Source organism: Culex quinquefasciatus, chromosome 3, assembly GCF_015732765.1.
Source record: "Culex quinquefasciatus strain JHB chromosome 3, VPISU_Cqui_1.0_pri_paternal, whole genome shotgun sequence".
NCBI classification, from domain to species: Eukaryota; Metazoa; Arthropoda; class Insecta; order Diptera; family Culicidae; genus Culex; species Culex quinquefasciatus.
The window spans coordinates 139695954-139714306 of record NC_051863.1 but is presented as its reverse complement, the minus strand read 5'-3'; the positions used below and the strand labels follow the sequence as shown (position 1 = coordinate 139714306).

The 18353-nt window shown below is 37.0% G+C and overlaps 1 protein-coding gene across 1 annotated transcript in view; it reads left to right on the top strand.

Moving 5' to 3' along the window:
- Positions 1-5693: 5693 nt before the first annotated feature.
- Positions 5694-18353, top strand: part of LOC6034650 (cytadherence high molecular weight protein 3) — a 118329-nt gene continuing 105669 nt past the window's right edge. The window contains exon 1 of the mRNA XM_038261395.1: positions 5694-5996. The gene's annotated coding sequence lies outside the window, so the exon portion shown is untranslated. The remainder of the gene's footprint in view (positions 5997-18353) is intronic.

Below are 18353 nucleotides of genomic sequence, written 5' to 3'. Positions count from 1 at the left end.
ACAAATCAAATTCAATTATTTTTCATCAACTGGAACATGAAACAAATCAGAACAAATGAAACGAGTTAAGACAGCCATTTAAGATTTTTTTTGCATAATGTTTTTAATGACTTCGGTTAAAACATGAACAGAATAAAACAATAAGTACACCGATTACCAAATTAATTGCCCTAAGATCTCCTGTACCAATTCAGACTGTAGACTGCAGACAGAAAAAAAGACTGTAGCCCCGATTTTTCCGTTTGGCTGTAGTAACTTATATATAGCTTGTAAAATATGTTTTTTATGCAACACCGTCGTGAAACAATTTACTTTTTCTGTCATTATCGAAAGACGAAACGGCCTACTTTTTATCCACAAAAATAACAAAATGGAAAATTATTACCTTTCAATACCAGTTCAGAAAAGTTAAATTTTTCAGCACATTTTTAAATTCAAATGGTGAATTTACTTAACACGAGGATGTTTTCAACTAAATCTATTCAAAAAGTGTATTTCGGTATCATAAAAAAGCATTTCGTCGCTTGTGTGCTATCTTGTGACAAGTCTTATCTTTTTACAGCAGACGTGTCACAAGATAGCACAGAAGCGACGATTTGTGGTATTTATCCAAGTATGACTCGTACCGAAAAAATCTTTTTTTTTTGTAACTATTTGCATTAACTTCTATCATATAAAACATGCAATTCAAAACATATCTAAAATTTAACATAGACTGGTATCATTTTATTTATTTTCGCTTCTTGTTTGTCTTTTCTTTTCTTGTTTGACATTTTCGAAGAAACTGTTCAAGCTCTTTAAAAAATATTTGAAATAAGTGTATTTATAAAAAGACTGGTTTAATTTACATAGTTTTGTTGATTATTTAAAATCCAAAGCATAACAAAATTCAAAAAAACATCTAATTTTAATTTATTTTAAGCTATTTAAAAACTATCGTCCTTAAAGTGTAGTTTATCAATTGATATTATTGAGCTAATTCTATGATTTTAAGCTCGAAAAACAACAAATATAATAAAAACATAGATTGTATCACTGTTTAAAAAATTTCCCGGGATCTCGGGAATTCTCGAGATTCCAAAAATATTTGTCCAGTTTCCCGGGAAAATCAAAACCCGTGAAAATTAGAAGCCTTACTAGGAATTGATAATTCGGGATAGAACCAATTCCACCTGGACCAGATTCTCACCACCATAACAGCCGTATGATTTGGAATTTTTAAACATCTCGACGTCGTCGTGCTATTTTGTCGCACCCGCCATTTCGACGTTCCGAGAAAAACGCGTTTTGATGTTTGACCTTGAATAGACGAAACCTAGAACACGCAATGTAAACAATAACAAACACATTTTGGTTGGCTAACTATTCTGTGCATTGTCCCGAAGTTTGGTTGAAGTTGGTTGCTGGAGTCCCGAGTTATAATTCCAAATGTTTACGGTAGTCTAACTTGTACGTGCGTCAAACGCGTTCTGACCTGAAATCCCTTTGGCCAATTGTCGCACTCACATCAATTTGCAGGGAGTGACAAGATAGCACGACGAGATTGAAACTTCTTTCATATGTAAAGTGACAAAAATGCACGGAGTTTTTTCGGGTTTTATTGAATATCTCAGGATTGAAATCGAATTTTGGGGATCTGTCAAGGTCAAAAGGTGAGGCATTGTGAGCTGCACAAAATGGCGTTCTTAACTCAATTTGGCCCAAAATGCACGTACGACAAGTTAGCACGACGCCGACGATCTACGGTGTGTTAACGTTTCTATATCAGAGGTTAATAAACAACTTTATTGCAACGTAGCAGTGCGTGGCCGAATGGTTACGCTGTCCGCTTTGTAAGCGGATGATTCTGAGTTCGATTCCCATCTGCTCCAACCTTCCATCGGATGAGGAAGTAAAATGTCGGTCCCGGCCTTGGTTGTTGATAGGCCGTTAAGTCAATCCAGGTGTAGGAGTCGTCTCCATGCCATAAGTACAAACAACACACCAAACCAAGCCTACTCCGGTGGAATCGCTGGCGGCGGTTGGACTCGCAATCCAAAGGTCGTCAGTTCAAACACTGGGGTGGAAGGTTCCTTGGAGTAGAAAGAGGTTTGGGTGCTCTCCCCATTCAAGCCTTCGGACTCCTAGGTTCGAGCAGAAACTTGCAATAGAGACCACAAAAGACCCGGGGGTCGTTAATGTGGATGGTTTGATTGATTGCAACGTACAGTATGTAAAAAAAGTATTTACACCCCTTGGGCACTATGCACATTTTGTGATGAAACATGTAAAAAATTTAAAGTTTGACAGGAACCTAGTACTACGTTTTGTTCAGAAACTCATGCCAAACATGTTGCTTCAAAAAGCTCATGAAAAGATGATTTCTATAAAAAGTTATATAACAAATACTATTACGAAAATAAAAAAGGTGCAAAAAAAGTTTGTACACCTTTCGAAAAATTTACATAAATAATGTTATTTGTTGACAAATCACCATAAATCCAGTCTACCAACTCCAAATAGGCATCCTTGACTGATTAAAAAAATAATTTGGATTGAATATAAAGTTTACTAACTACTTAGTATAAAAGTTTATATAACTCTGGAAGTTCTATAGAAAACTTATCTTAACTTAATTTTGAAATCTTCTAATTCAACTAAATGTCAATATATTACCATAGAATTGCAAAAAAAAACATTTGGGAGTGGGTATAACACCGTTTTGGGGGTCTTTGTATCGCTAGAATAGATTTTTCGTTGGAATTTCGTAACAACCCGGAATTACGTCGTCGGAAAATCCGCCGGCATCCGAACCGGTCCACAATTCACAAGTCAACCTATGTGGAATCGGAAAGGGCATAAAATTTCCGATCTTTGATACCCAAACATCTAGGTTTTCCTTAAAACCTACGTTTTTAAATACCTGGGCAAAAAGTAAGGTTGATCCACGAGAACAAAAATTACGAAATTCCATACATTTTTGGCAGGTTGCTCAAACGAAACCATAACAACGTTTTTGCTTAGGTATTTAAAAACGTGGGTTTTATAGAAAACCTGGATGTATGGGTATCAAAAGATCGGAAATTTTATGCCCTTTCTGATGCCACATAGGTTGACTTGTGAATTGTGGACCGGTTCAGATGCCGGCGGATTTTCCGACGACGTAATTCCGGGTTGGTATGAAATTCCAACGAAAAATCTATTCTATCGATACAAATACCCTAGGGCGTCCAATTTTCCCGGGTTTTGAATTTCCCGGGAAACGGGAAAAATATTTTTTGAATCCCGGGAATTCCCGGGATCCCGGGAAATTTTTGCAGCAATCATGAAATCTATGTTTTCATTATATTTGTTACGTTTTTCTAGCCTAAATCATAGAATTAGCTCAAAACTGTTAATGGTGATAAGCTACACTTCAATCTGAACAAGGATAGCAGTCTTTAGATAGTTTAAAACACATAAAAAAATGTGTTCTTTGATGTGCCTTGGAATCTGATAGAACCTGATTTTCGAATATATTTCTTTTATTTTTTATTTATATAATATAACTACAAAAGCTTATACAATTTCATTGAAAGTGTCTAAAACAACAAGAAATAAAATTATACCAGACAACGTAACACTTTGGATAAGTTTAGAATTTAATGTTTTATATTTAAAAACATATTTTGAAAATTTTCTTTAAGTCACTACCAACTGGGGCTAATCGAGACTGCAGTCTGAATAGGCACAGGAGATTCTAGAGCAATAAACTTGGAAATCGGTGTGCTAATTGTTTTGATATGTTACTGTTGTAATCGAAATCAATCAAAACAATCAGAACATTATTCAAAAACAAATTTCGTAATTCGTTACTTTTGTCAGGACTTTTGCTCCAGATGCCGGTTTATGATGAAAAGTTAAATAATTTTTAAAATATTATGCTTTTTTCAAGTTTAAAGTCATAATTATACGTGAATATTATAATAAGTCTTTTTTTTAAATAAATAAAATTTAGTAGAAAATGTCTAAGACGCAAAGCATTATGCGGATCTGTAAACAAACATTTGAACAATTTTCCTTGCAAATTAATGCTGTTATATGCCGAATACCAATTTTAATGCTTTAAAATGTTTATCGATTACTAATTTCCACAACCAAATCTGAATTTCTAGACCAAAATTTGATATGTTTTCAATTTCGGGAATTCCCGGGACAAAATATGAAAAATCCCGGGATTCGGGAATTCCCGGTTTTGGAAAAATCCCGGGATTTTTGTCCCGGGAATTCCCGGGATGGACGCACTAAAATACCCCCAAAACGGTGTTATACTCACTCCAAAATGTTTATTTAGCAATTCTATGGTAAGGTTCTAGGTTCTATGGCTATGTAAGGTGGGTCTCGTGGCGCAGGGGTAGCGGCTTCGGCTGCCGATCCCGATGATGCTATGAGACGCGGGTTCGATTCCCGCCTTATCCACTGAGCTTCTATCGGATGGTGAAGTAAAACGTCGGTCCCGGTTTCTCCTGTCTCGTCAGAGGCGCTGGAGCAGAAATCCCACGTTAGAGGAAGGCCATGCCCCGGGGGGCGTAGTGCCAATAGTTTCGTTTTTTCTATGGTAATATATTGACATTTAGTTGAATTAGAAGATTTCAAAATTAAGTTAAGATAAGTTTTATATATAATTTCCAGAGTTATATAAACTTTTATACTAAGTAGTTAGTAAACTTTATATTCAATCCAAATTTTATTTTTAATCAGTCAAGGATGCCTATTTGGAGTTGGGAGACTGGATTTATGGTGATTTGTCAACAAAAACATTATTTATGTTAATTTTTCGAAAGGTGTACAAACTTTTTTTGCACCTTTTTTATTTTCGTAATAGTATTTGTTATATAACTTTTGATAGAAATCATCTTTTCATGAGCTTTTTGAAGCAACATGTTTGGCATGAGTTTCTGAACAAAACGTAGTACTAGGTTTCTGTCAACATTAAATTGTTTAGATGTTTCATCACAATATGTACATAGTGCCCAAGGGGTGTAAATACTTTTTTTACATACTGTATAACAGCCCAGCCAGTTTTCTTAGTTGCACTAAGTTACGTTCTTTTTCTACACAACTTATCTATTCTACTTAACTTAACTGGTTTTAGCCCATGAAGATCAAAATGTATATATTTTAAATAAACAATTTTAGGTGATAAGCCCAAACATTGCCAGAAAAACTATTTTTTCGTTTTTAACGAAAATTACAAAAAAGAGTTTTGTTTAGTATTCGAAACGATTGCTTCAAAAAGTTTGACTCTATCATTCATAGTTTCAAAAATATTTATCATCAAACTTTAAAATTCGATTTTCTCGAATAGTACTAAATGGTCGTTGTCACAAGATAGCACACAACAGAATATTTATTTTAAAACAAAACTTTCAGAAATAACATAGTGTCAGTTGTTGAAAAAAACAAATTTCATCTCTCAATTTCAAAAGCTCACTCCGTTCACCTCACCCCACACCACCTTTCTGTCACCCCAATCTGTGAGCTCTACAGTACACTACTCCACCAAAAAAAGCTCACACAAAAGAGAAAGAGCTCGCCAGTTGGCAGCTCTCTCTCTCTGATCTGCTGCTCACTCTCTGGCTCGTCTCGCGCACCTCCCTTTTCCTCCTCTCAAACCTCCCAACAGATCACCCCACGAAGCCGCAGAATCACAACAAACTTTAATACGTTTCCTCTGTTTTGAAACTTTTAGTACGATTTTTGTCGTCACCGGGTTTATCACGCGCCCCTCTTCGAGATCGAGCTCCGTTCGCCGCGCGTCTTTGCTCGTTGAACCGTTTCTTCAGGGGTGACAGTTTTTGTTTTTTTTTTGTAAAAGGGGGATTCATCAAATTTTGTGCAATTGGTGAAGCGATTATTTTGCGGTGTTTTTGCTTAGTGGTGAATCATTTGCTGACCTGTGAAGATTGAGCAATTTTGGCCAAAAGTGTTTACAGTGTGAGCTTAATAGCCAGGTTTTCAGATTACCCTCGAATTTTGTAAGTTCTTTAGAGTGTCAAATTGTGATTCGTTGAAGCATTGAAGTAGATAACTGTTGAAGGAAGAAACAATCCGCCGTGAAATCCACTGCAACTCTTCAAAAATACTCAAAATACTCAGCCCAGCTTGTAGTTTACAACCCAACATGTCAATTGTTCGCATGTTCTCGTATGTTTGACACATGCTACAAGTTTCAGAAGGTTCTGTACCCTTCAGGAAAAAAGTGCATTATCATTGAGATTCTCGCGCGTCGCAGCTTGTAGTTTGATGTGAACAGATGTGTGTAGTGCTGCTTTGTGTTTGGAAGCTTGTTTCTTGGCAAACAATTAGCATTGAACACGACGCCGGGCCGTACATCATCCTCGGGCCGACCTCCATCGCCGTAGACGACACCGCCGTTGACATCAAATTGGTCACCTTCTGAACAGCTGAGCTGAGCTAATCTAAGCTGCGATGCACCGGCTGCTCGATGATGCAACGCTAAGTGACTCGCTGAACATCTCTGCAGGATTGCGCATTACTCGATGAATAGAGAACTAACCTTAATTATCGATTGGACGTAGCGACGTAGATTTTACAACCCCCCTGCTGACAAGACACTCGCCAGATGAGTTATCGTAATATTATGCATCTGCCACTCCGCGGAACCAGTTCTGTGGCATGATCCATTTTGAGACGTCCCTGCGGGGACTCGACCTTGAGAGTGACAAACTGGATCATACGCCGCAGTGGAAAGTGGAGTGACTCTGTGGGGTTCTAGAACGCGGAAGATCGGCAAGCGAGCGAGCGAGCGGGATCGGGGGAGATGAACTGGCAGAGCTGTAGAGAGGCTTGTTCTGGACAATCTCGATGCGATGCGGCTTTGATTACAGTAATTTGCAAGCCATTCTCTCGGGGGTGATTGGGATTGGAGTTCTCTTGGGAATCGGTGATAGGGTCTTGGTTTGGACTTTTTTTGATTGAAATTTAAAGTGTTTAGGATAACATAATTTTTCGATTTCTTATTTAAAAAAGTCCTAATATTTTGATCTCGATATATTTTTGAATAAGGCTTTTTAAAGTTAATCATGATGATAGGATTCATTTTTTTCTTCAAATTTTATTGATACGGTAAGATTATCAAAAGGATTGTATTTTTAAAACATATGCTGAGGGTGGACATACAACGCCAACTACTTTCTTAAACAAAAGTTCAATCATGTTTTTGATAAAAGTTTCAATGAAAATTAATAATTTAAAATTCGTCACTGCGTTGTCAAAAAATGCCAGTTTCAAAGTGTTTGCACACTTAATTGAATACCTCAAATGGAACATAAGTAAGCAACTATTGATTATTCATTTGAAAAATTCACAATTAAATGATTTTTTTTACATTTTGCAAATGGGTAATTCTCTACAAACTCACACTAAATCGGGAAACGTTGCCCCGACCGTTGACTTTTGTCCCTGATCACGAATCCGAGATCCGTTTTTTGATATCTCGTGACGGAAGTGCGGTACGACCCCTTTCATTTTTGAACATGCGAAAAAATAGGTGTTTTTCAATAATTTGCAGCCTGAAACGGCGATGAGATAGAAATTTGGTGTCAAAGGGACTCTTATGTAAAATTGTACGCCCGATTTGATGCCGTACTCAGAATTCCGAAAAAAAAAGTATTTTTCATCGAAAAAAACACTAAACAAGTTTTAAAAACTATGCCATTTTTCGTTACTCGACTGTAAAAAAAATTGGAACATGTCATTTTATGGTAAATTTAATGTACTTTTCGAATCTACATAGACCCAGAAGGGTATTTTTTTCATTTAGAACAAAATTTTTTATTTTAAAATTTCATGTTTTTTCTAACTTTGGTCATTTTTTAGAGTGTAACAATGTTCTACAAAGTTGTAGATTCCAAAAGTACATTAAATTTCCCATAAAATGACATGTTCCAAAAAAAAATTACAGTCGAGTAACGGAAAATGGTAGAGTTTTTAAAACTTTTTTGAGTTTTTTTCGATGAAAAATACGTTTTTTCGGAATTCTGAGTACATTAAAAGTCCCTTTGACACAAAATTTCTATCTCATCGCCGTTTCAGGCTGCAATTTATTGAAAAACACCTCTTTTTTCGCATGTTCAAAAATGAAAGAGGTCGTACCGCCCCTCCGTCACGAGATATCAAAAAACGGACCTCGGATTCGTGATCAGGGACAAAAGTTACCCCTTAAGACAAAGTTTCACGCAAATCGAAGAGGGGTCGGGGCAGCTGCTGTGTGAGTTGGCGGAGAATTACCCAAATATAATCTTAAACCACCCAATATCACCCCGGTTTACGGAACATCTTTTATGCCAATAATTAACAAAGAAATTTTTTAAATGTTGAGTCCATTTGAAATCTTCCCACTTACTTAAAAAAACACAATATTTACATATCCTTTCATTAAATCTTTGATTACTCTTAATTGAAAAAGTCGTAAAAAAAATAATTTGTCGTAAATGAATTCTTGACGGATATCTCTAATTCACTGTAAGAAATCATGTTTTGTATTTGTATGTTAAAAATGTTTACCTTCATTAAATTGTCTATTTCTTATAAATATTTTATTTTGTCATTTTTTATATTCCAAGATTCAATAATTTTTTTAATTTCTTTTACATTAGAATTTCTGTGTAATTTGACATTTCTGCCTATAAACATGAAAAAGAAAATCCATATGAGGTGAATTGAGACAACGGTTGAATAAACAACAATTTGGTTTAATATTTAAAAAAATGTTATTGGTTCGATTACAGCATTCACAGATAACAAATTAAGTACACAGATTCTTGAATAATTTGAATTTTAGTGATTTTTAAAGGGGCCAAGAATGCTAAATAATATCATTTCTGAATCAAAATTTGAATTACACTGCCATCCCGTTTTTGGCAACATTTTCTTCTCGATTTTCAAAACACCTTATAAATTTGATTTTATTAGGACTCCTACAGGTTTTGGAAGATTTATTTATAAATTATTTCTCAAATTATAATGTATTTTAATGGAAAATAAAACAACTTGGAGACATTGAATAATGTCGTAACGTTCTTAAAAAATTAAACAATATTGCTGAATAAAAACTTTATTCGAATACAATAATTTTATCACGTCTTTGAGCATAAATTTTTACAAGTTGCTTATCGCTTCTTGTTTCGTGTTTATCTTTTTTTAGATTTGAAATTTGACATCAATTGTTACTATTTTTTTAATTCTATGGTAGTTTATGACCAAAAGTAAATCAAAAATTTGTTTTACTGGTTTTTTCTTAATATTTTTTTCTTGATTTGGCTTTTATGTTAGTTATTCGAAAAATTTAAGCACCCGTTTTTGACTTTAAAATAAGGACGAAAGCTGGCTCAAAATATCTCAAATCATTGGCAAATTCACAACAAACAACTGATAAAATAAAATTATCAATCAAGATTACTATTTCAAAACAACCAATTCGTCATGGATTTCCTATGTACATAGGACGTTTTGAAAAAGTAAGCGAGAAATATTCCTTACATTGAGTTTTTTTTTTATCCAACCCTTATTGTCAAAAGGTGTTTTTTGATTTTTTTACATTTTATTAGAGTCGCATTTCAACACCCCAACGTCCATGCCTGGAAAAAACAATTGGAAGTATAAAGTTAGAACTTTTTTAAGCCTTGGATTTCGGAGTGGTTTACAGGTACAGTTAAACCTCGCATATGCAACTCATATGGGGGTTTCTTATGCGAAGCACGCATATGCGAGGTACAGGGCTTATGGGATTTTGGCTATATGGGAGACATGGCCTATATTTTTATAAAAAATCATCTTAACTATACAAATTTATAGTGTTTTGGAATCGTTATGAAGTCAGCTATACAGCTACACCAAATTTACAAGGTTTACGATGTTCTAGGTCATCCGAAACTTCCTCAAGTTAAGGTCATGTGTTCCCCGTCGTACAAGTATTAGGTAGGCGATTGTGACTGTGGTTTTTGACCTCAGATCATATCCGGATAGGCTCAGGGAGGTTCAGGGACTAGTCTAACGATATGTGGTGATGTTCTAGGTCTTCTGTAGAGTCCCGAGTTACGGCCGATGAGTCTACCGCCGTAACAAGATAGTGGTCGGAGGTTTTGACCTCAGATCATATCCAGATAGCCTCAGGGAGATCCAGGGACTAGTCTACCGATGTGTGGTGATGTTCTGGGTATTCTGTAGAGTCCCGGAGTTACGGCCGATGGGTCTACCGCAGTAACAAGATAGAGGTCAGTGGTTTTTGACCACAGATCATATCCGGATAGACTCAGGGAGGTCCAGGGACTAGTCTACCGATGTGTGGTGATGTTCTGGGTATTCTGTAGAGTCCCGGGAGTTACGGACGATGGGTCTACCGCAGTAACAAGATAGAGGTCAGTGGTTTTTGACCACAGATCATATCCGGATAGACTCAGGGAGGTTCAGGGACTAGTCTACCGATGTGTGGTGATGTTCTGGGTATTCTGTAGAGAGTTACGGCCGATGGGTCTACTGCCGTAACAAGATAGAGGTCGGAGGTTTTGACCTCAGATCATATCCAGATAGCCTCAGGGAGGTTCAGGACTAGTCTACCGATGTGTGATGATGTTCTGGGTCATCTGTAGAGTCCCGGGAGTTACGACCGATGGGTCTACCGCCGTAACAAGATAGAGGTTGGAGGTTTTTGACCTCAGATCATATCCAGATAGCCTCAGGAAGGTTCAGGGACTAGTCTACCGATGTGGTGATGTTCTGGGTCATCTGTAGAGTCCCGGGGAGTTACGGCCGATGGGTCTACCGCCGTAACAAGATAGAGGTCAGTGGTTTTTGACCTCAGATCATATCCGTATAGGCTCAGGGAGGTTCAGGGACTATTCTAACGATATGTGGTGATGTTCTAGGTCTTCTGTAGAGTCCCGGGAGTTACGGCCGATGAGTCTACCGCCGTAACAAGATAGAGGTTGGAGGTTTTTGACCTCAGATCATATCCAGATAGCCTCAGGGAGGACCAGGGACTAGTCTACCGATGTGTGGTGATGTTCTGGGTTGTCTGTAGAGTCCCGGGAGTTACGGACACTAAGGCCGTAACTCCAGAGAGTCTACAAAATTCCCTGAAGGTATCCGGATGTGATCTGAGTTATAAAACAAACAACCTTTGTCGTGTTACGGCGGTGAACTAATGGGCCATAACTCCCGGAATTCTTTAGAAGATTCTGATCATCACCACATTCTGGAAGACTAGTCCCTGAACTACCCTGAGGCTATCCGGATATGATCTGAGGTCAAAAACCACTGACCTCTATCTTGTAACGGCGGTAGACCCATCGGCCGTAACTCCCGGGACTCTACAGAATACCCAGAACATCACCACATATCGTTAGACTAGTCCCTTAACCTCCCTGAGCCTATCCGGATATGATCTGAGGTCAAAAACCACCGACCTCTATCTTGTTACGGCGGTAGACCCATCGGCCGTAGCTCCCGGGACACTACAGATGACCCAGAACATCACCACATCGGTAGACTAGTCCCTGAACTTCTTTGAGACTATCTGGGTATTATCTGAGGTCAAAAACCTCCAACCTCTGTCTTGTTACGGCGGTAGACTCATCGGCCGTAACTCCCCCCGGACTCTACAGAATACCCAGAACATCACCACACATCGGTAGACTGGCCCCTGAACTTCCCTGAGACTGTCTGGATATGATCTGAGGTGTAAAACCACCGACCTCTTTCTTGTTACGGCGGTAGACCCATCGTACGTAACTCCTGGGACTCTACAGAAGACCCAGAACACACCACACATCGGTAGACTAGTCCCTGAACCTCCCTGAGCCTATACGGATATGATCTGAGGTCAAAAACTACTGACCTCTATCTTGTTGCGGCGGTAGACTCACCGGCCGTAACTCCCGGGACTCTACAGGAGACCCAGAACATCACCACACATCGGTAGACTAGTCCCTGAACCTTCCTGAGTCTATCCGGATATGATCTGAGGTCAAAAACCACTGACCTCTATCTTGTTACTGCGGTAGACCCATCGTCTGTAACTCCGGGACTCTACAGAATACCCAGAACATCACCACACATCGGTAGACTAGTCCCTGAACCTCTCTGAGGCTATCTGGATATGATCTGAGGTCAAAAACCTCCGACCTCTATCTTGTTACGGCGGTAGATCCATCGGCCGTAACTCCCGGGACTCTACAGGAGATCCAGAACATCACCACACATCGGTAGACTAGTCCCTGAACCTCCCTGAGTCTATCCGGATATGATCTGAGGTCAAAACCACTGACCTCTATCTTGTTACGGCGGTAGATCCATCGGCCGTAACTCCCGGGACTCTACAGGAGATCCAGAACATCACCACACATCGGTAGACTAGTCCCTGGACCTCCCTGAGGCTATCTGGATATGATCTGAGGTCAAAAACCTCCGACCTCTAGCTTGTAACGGCGGTAGACCCATCGGCCGTAACTCCCGGGACTCTACAGAATACCCAGAACATCACCACATATCGTTAGACTAGTCCCTTAACCTCCTGAGCCTATCCGGATATGATCTGAGGTCAAAAACCACAGTCACAATCGCCTACCTAATACTTGTACGACGGGGAAAACATGACCTTAACTTGAGGAAGTTTCGGATGACCTAGAACATCGTAAACCTTGTAAATTTGGTGTAGCTGTATAGCTGACTTCATAACGATTCCAAAACACAATAAATTTGTATAGCTAAGATGATTTTTTTATAAAAATATAGGCCATGTCTCCCATATAGCCAAAATCCCATAAGCCCTGTACCTCGCATATGCAACTCTTGCGACAAAACCGAATCAGGTGGAATGACTCGTATATGCAAAGTTGCATATGCGAGGCGCTCTTATGCGAGGTTTGACTGTAGCTACATTAAAGCAATTCTCTCAAGAATGAGCATGTTTTTTTTTGAAAATTAAATCTCTTTTTTAATTTCGATGAAATTTGTTGTGTGTATTTTTCCTGTAACCGAAGAAGTCGTGTTTTAAGAAATATTTCAAAATTTTCAAATCAGTCTCAATTTTGAAAAGGCTCAAAATCGCATTTTTTCGACAATATCGATTGTTTCAATTGAAAATCTTTTATTCGAAAGATCGTAAAATTCACAAAAAAACTTTTTTTCTTTCAAAATTGGACGCGTTGTATTTAAAAAACTTGACGCTATTTTGTATTTAAAGCAATTTTTTAGCAACTTACTGATCTTTTCCAGATTTTTTTTTTAGATGGTGAAGCTTGGTTATGAATTCTACTAGTAAAAAGTGTTACGTTTTCAACAATAAAATAATATTAGGTGGCTGTAACTTGAAAATTTGTTTTGACAACAGAAAACAAAGTCAATAATATATTTTCGATTTTTTTCAACGTTTATCAAATCTTGAATTTTGACTTCTTGTTTCATAGCATTAGCATTTTTTGTCATCAAAACATATCCAAAAATGAAATTTTTTAAAGTTCGATGCGAGATACCGATTTTTGAGTACTTTAATAGACTTTTTGCAATTCCGTCGTGAAACTACTTACTTTTCCTGTCATTCTTGAACGACGAAATAGCCTACTTTTCTGTACCAAAAATAACTGAATCGAATAGCAACACTTTTCAAAATAAATGCTGAAAAGTCCTACTTTTCAGCACTGAAATGGGTGTTGAAAAGTTGAACTTTTCAGCACTTGTTTCGAAAAGTAACACTTTTCAAATCTTTTTTGATTTAAACGATTTATTGACAAAATACATGAAAATTAGACTTAAAATTTCACTCAATGGGTGTTTTTCGGAAGTGCAAAAAATGTTGTATGGAACTCGTTACAAAACTTGACTTTTTTCAGCACTCGTCGTATTTATCCAACTCGGTGAACCTCGTTGGATAAATGTACGACTCATGCTGAAAAAATACTCTTTTTGCAACTTGTTGCATAAACTACTATTTTGTATAGACGGTTTTCAAGATTGACGACTGACGACATGACGACTTGTATGGAGAATCAATGATGCAAAATGACTTCTTTAGTAATAGAAAAAGTATCCACAAAGTTTCACCTAAATAGCCGGAGCGTTTGGTACGGTATGTCCACGCATCCTTCCTCCCCTGTAGATTCTGTGAAATATGATCCGTTCTCAGAATCCTCTCTGCGGTAATCACAACGCAGTAGGATGGCCGCTTTAACTTTTGTAATACATTTTCAGATGTTCTCGGATGTACTGCAATTATTAATAATGACAAGGAAAGTGCTTGGGGCGTAATCTAATCACAAGACTTTCCAGCATGTTTTCATCGGACTGGCTGCGTTTGGGTTAGATTAGATTAGACAAAGTTTCACCTAAATAGATAAAATGCGACAAGTTATCGAAATCTCAGAGAATTACTTATTATCAATAGTTGTATTTTATTCCTTAAGGTTGATTTGTCGCTATTTCCCTCAAAATATGTTAAGGGCTCAGAAATCCAGACTCATCAAAATACACAAATTTACAGAGAACCTCTCCATCTGCAACGATAGAGCCAGGGTTCGTGTTCTGTTCTGAACGCTCCAAGCAATCACTCATTAATCGGTCCTATTAATTCCGATGCACTGCTCTGTTGCTCTCCGGCAAACCGCAGCCGAGATGATTGTTTGCGGCAGACGGTTTCTCGGTGTAGATGCCTTGTTGCCGATTCCAATTTGAATACGTGAGCTGTTTGGCGTAGTTGGATATTTGCATCAGGGCACACAAAATGATACGTCATTATGGGTGGGAATTAGAGTAATATAATCTGGAAATAACATCTCGTGCACTGAATAAGGATGTAATAAGGTAGTTGTAGTTCAAAATTATTCGCTAATGATCAAGACTTGATGTTTGACGGAAAATTGGCAAATCACGCAGAACTTCATAACAGTTAAGTTGCTAAGAAGTTCAGGACTTTCTATCAATTTAACGTTACTGTATCCCAATTTTGTATCATTTGCACTGCACTCCAGCTGTAATGTATCAGTATCGAAAATGCTGGTCGATGCACTTTGCTGAAATTGTAAATAAACGCATCGAACCATCCCCCTCCTTCTGCAAAAACACGAGACATAGTGCTAATAAATGATAACTGCATGCAAATGTGCACGAACAGACACACACACTCACCCGCCAAAATACATGGAGTGTCGGCACTGGCAATTGCGTCACCTTAAGCCTATGCACACTCGACGACCGGCGGGTGACTTCAACGACGCATTTGCAATTTATCGCATCACCACCAAGCGACGAACCTGGCCTATGGGTTGAAGTCTGGCAGGTTGGATTTTGCCAACTGGGTTGTTACAGTACGAGGTACACAGTAGCTGGCTGCCTTTTTTTTTGCAAACTACCTTGGGTCCATTTTTCAACCCACCAGAAGCAGAAAGCACCAGCTAGAAGGCCGACAAAAGCCGGGCGTGTGCGCTCGATAGATTAGGAGCCCGCGGCGATGTTGAACCAATTTTTCAAACCGAGCTCCTTGCGTTATGGTTGCCCTAAGGGTGAGATAAGGGAGCGACTTGGGGTGGGGTGGATTAGGTACAGTGGAGGATGGATTGGGGTTTAATGAGATCGAGAAGTTTACTTGAATTTGTTTTTTTTTATTCTGTTATCATAGTTTTGCTGTTATTTGTGATTTTATGGTTTTGATTTTGATATTAACTGTTAACATTTTACAAGTAATGTATTCTTATATTTTAACCGTGAGCTCAAAACAAAAAAATCATGTACTTTTTAACTCAACAGTCTCCAATTTCATTGATAATTTGTAAATATGTTATCCTTGGATTATATTAGGCATTTTTGAATATTTGAAGCCAGTTGCATTCGAGAATGATATTTGAGAAGGAAGTACGTTATTAAAATATTTTATTGTTTCGTAAATTCGTAACTGTACCAAAAAATGGTCAAAGATCAACTTGTAGATAATTGGACGAGCTTTCTAAAAACAAAATAAAAACAATAGAGCAATTTTCTACGAAATCGGTCTTTTTTCTTCAATTTTAATTTTTGCATTTTTTAATTTGACTGAAACTTTTTTGGTGCCTTCGGTATGCCCAAAGAAGCCATTTTGCATCATTAGTTTGTCCATATAATTTTCCATACAAATTTGGCAGCTGTCCATACAAAAATGATGTATGAAAATTCAAATATCTGTATCTTTTGAAGGATTTTTTTGATCGATTTGGTGTCTTCGGCAAAGTTGCAGGTATGGATACGGACTACACTGGAAAAAAATGATACACGGTAAAAAAAATTTGGTGATTTTTTTATTTAATTTTTTATCACTAAAACTTGATTTGCAAAAAACACTATTTTTAATTTTTATTTTTGATATGTTTTAGATAAAATGCCAACTTTTCAGAAATTTCAGGTTGTGCAAAAATCATTGAGCGAGTTATGAATTTTTGAATCAATACTTATTTTTTCAAAAAATCGAAGTATTGGTTGCAAAAATTTTCAACTTCATTTTTCGATGTAAAATCGAATTTGCAATCAAAAAGTACTTTAGTGAAATTTTGATAAGGTGCACCGTGTTCATGTTAAATCCATTTTTAAATGACTTTTTTGAAAATAGTTGCAGTTTTTCATTTTTTAAATTAGTGCACATGTTTGCCCACTTTTGAAAAAAATATTTTTGAAAAGCTGAGAAAATTCTCTATATTTTACTTCTCGGGACTTTGTTGATACGACCTTTAGTTGCTGAGATATTGCAATGCAAAGGTTTAAAAACAGGAAAATTGATGTTTTCTAAGTCTCACCCAAACAGCTCACCATTTTTCAATGTCGATATCTCAGCAACTAATGGTCCGATTTTCAATGTTTGCCTATGAAACATTTGTGAAATTTTTCGATCTTTTCGAAAAAAATACCTTCAACATTTTTAAACCAAGACTAACATTTTAAAAGGGCGTAATATTGAATGTTTGGCCCTTTTGAAATGTTGGTCTTGATTTGAAAATTTTGAAAATATTGTTTTCGAAAAGATCGGAAAATTTTACAAATGTTTCATATATTAACATTGAGAATCGGACCATTAGTTGCTGAGATATCGACATTGAAAAATAGTGGGCTGTTTGGGTGAGACTTAGAAAACATCAATTTTCCTGTTTTTAAACCTTTGCATTGCAATATCTCAGCAACTAAAGGTCGTATCAACAAAGTCCCAAGAAGCAAAATATATAGAATTTTCTCAGCTTTTCAAAAATATTTTTTTCAAAAGTGGGCAAACATGTGCACTAATTTAAAAAAATGAAAAACTGCAACTATTTTCAAAAAAGTCATTTAAAAATGGATTTAACATGAACACGGTGCACCTTATCAAAATTTCACTAAAGTACTTTTTGATTGCAAATTCGATTTTACATCGAAAAATGAAGTTGAAAATTTTTGCAACCAATACTTCGATTTTTTGAAAAAATAAGTATTGATTCAAAAATTCATAACTCGCTCAATGATTTTTTGCACAACCTGGAAATTTCTGAAAAGTTGGCATTTTATGTCCTCTAAAACATATCAAAAAATAAAAAAATTAAAAATAGTGTTTTTTTGCAAATCAAGTTTTAGTGATAAAAAATTAAATAAAAAAATCACCAAATTTTTTTTACCGTGTATCATTTTTTTCCAGTGTAGTCCGTATCCATACCTGCAACTTTGCCGAAGACACCAAATCGATCAAAAAAATCCTTCAAAAGATACAGATTTTTGAATTTTCATACATCATTTTTGTATGGACAGCTGCCAAATTTGTATGGAAAACTATACGGACAAACTAATGATGCAAAATGGCTTCTTTGGGCATACCGAAGGCACCAAAAAAGTTTCAGCCAAATTAAAAAATACAAAAAAAATCGAATGACCGAAGTCCTAGAGAACTGCTCAATAGGGAAATTCTCTACCAACTCACACGAAATCGGGAAAAGTTGCCCCGACCCCTCTTCGATTTGCGCGAAACTTTGTCCTAAAGGGTAACCTTTGTCCCTGATCACGAATCCGAGGTCCCTTTTTTATATCTCGCGACGAAGGTGCGGTACGACCCCCTTCATTTGTGAACATGAGAAAAGAGAGATGTTTTCAAATAATTTGCAGCCGCGGAAACAGTGATGAGATAGAAAATTGGTTTCAAAGGGACTTTTATGTAAAATGAGACGCCCGATTTGATGGCGTACTCAGAATTAAAAAAAAAACTTATTATTCATCGAAAAAAACATTAAACAAGTTTTAAAACTGTAATTTTTTTTGGAACAAGTCATTTTAAGGGAAATTTAATGTACTTTTCGAATCTACATTGAAGGGTTATTTTTTGATTTAGAACAAAA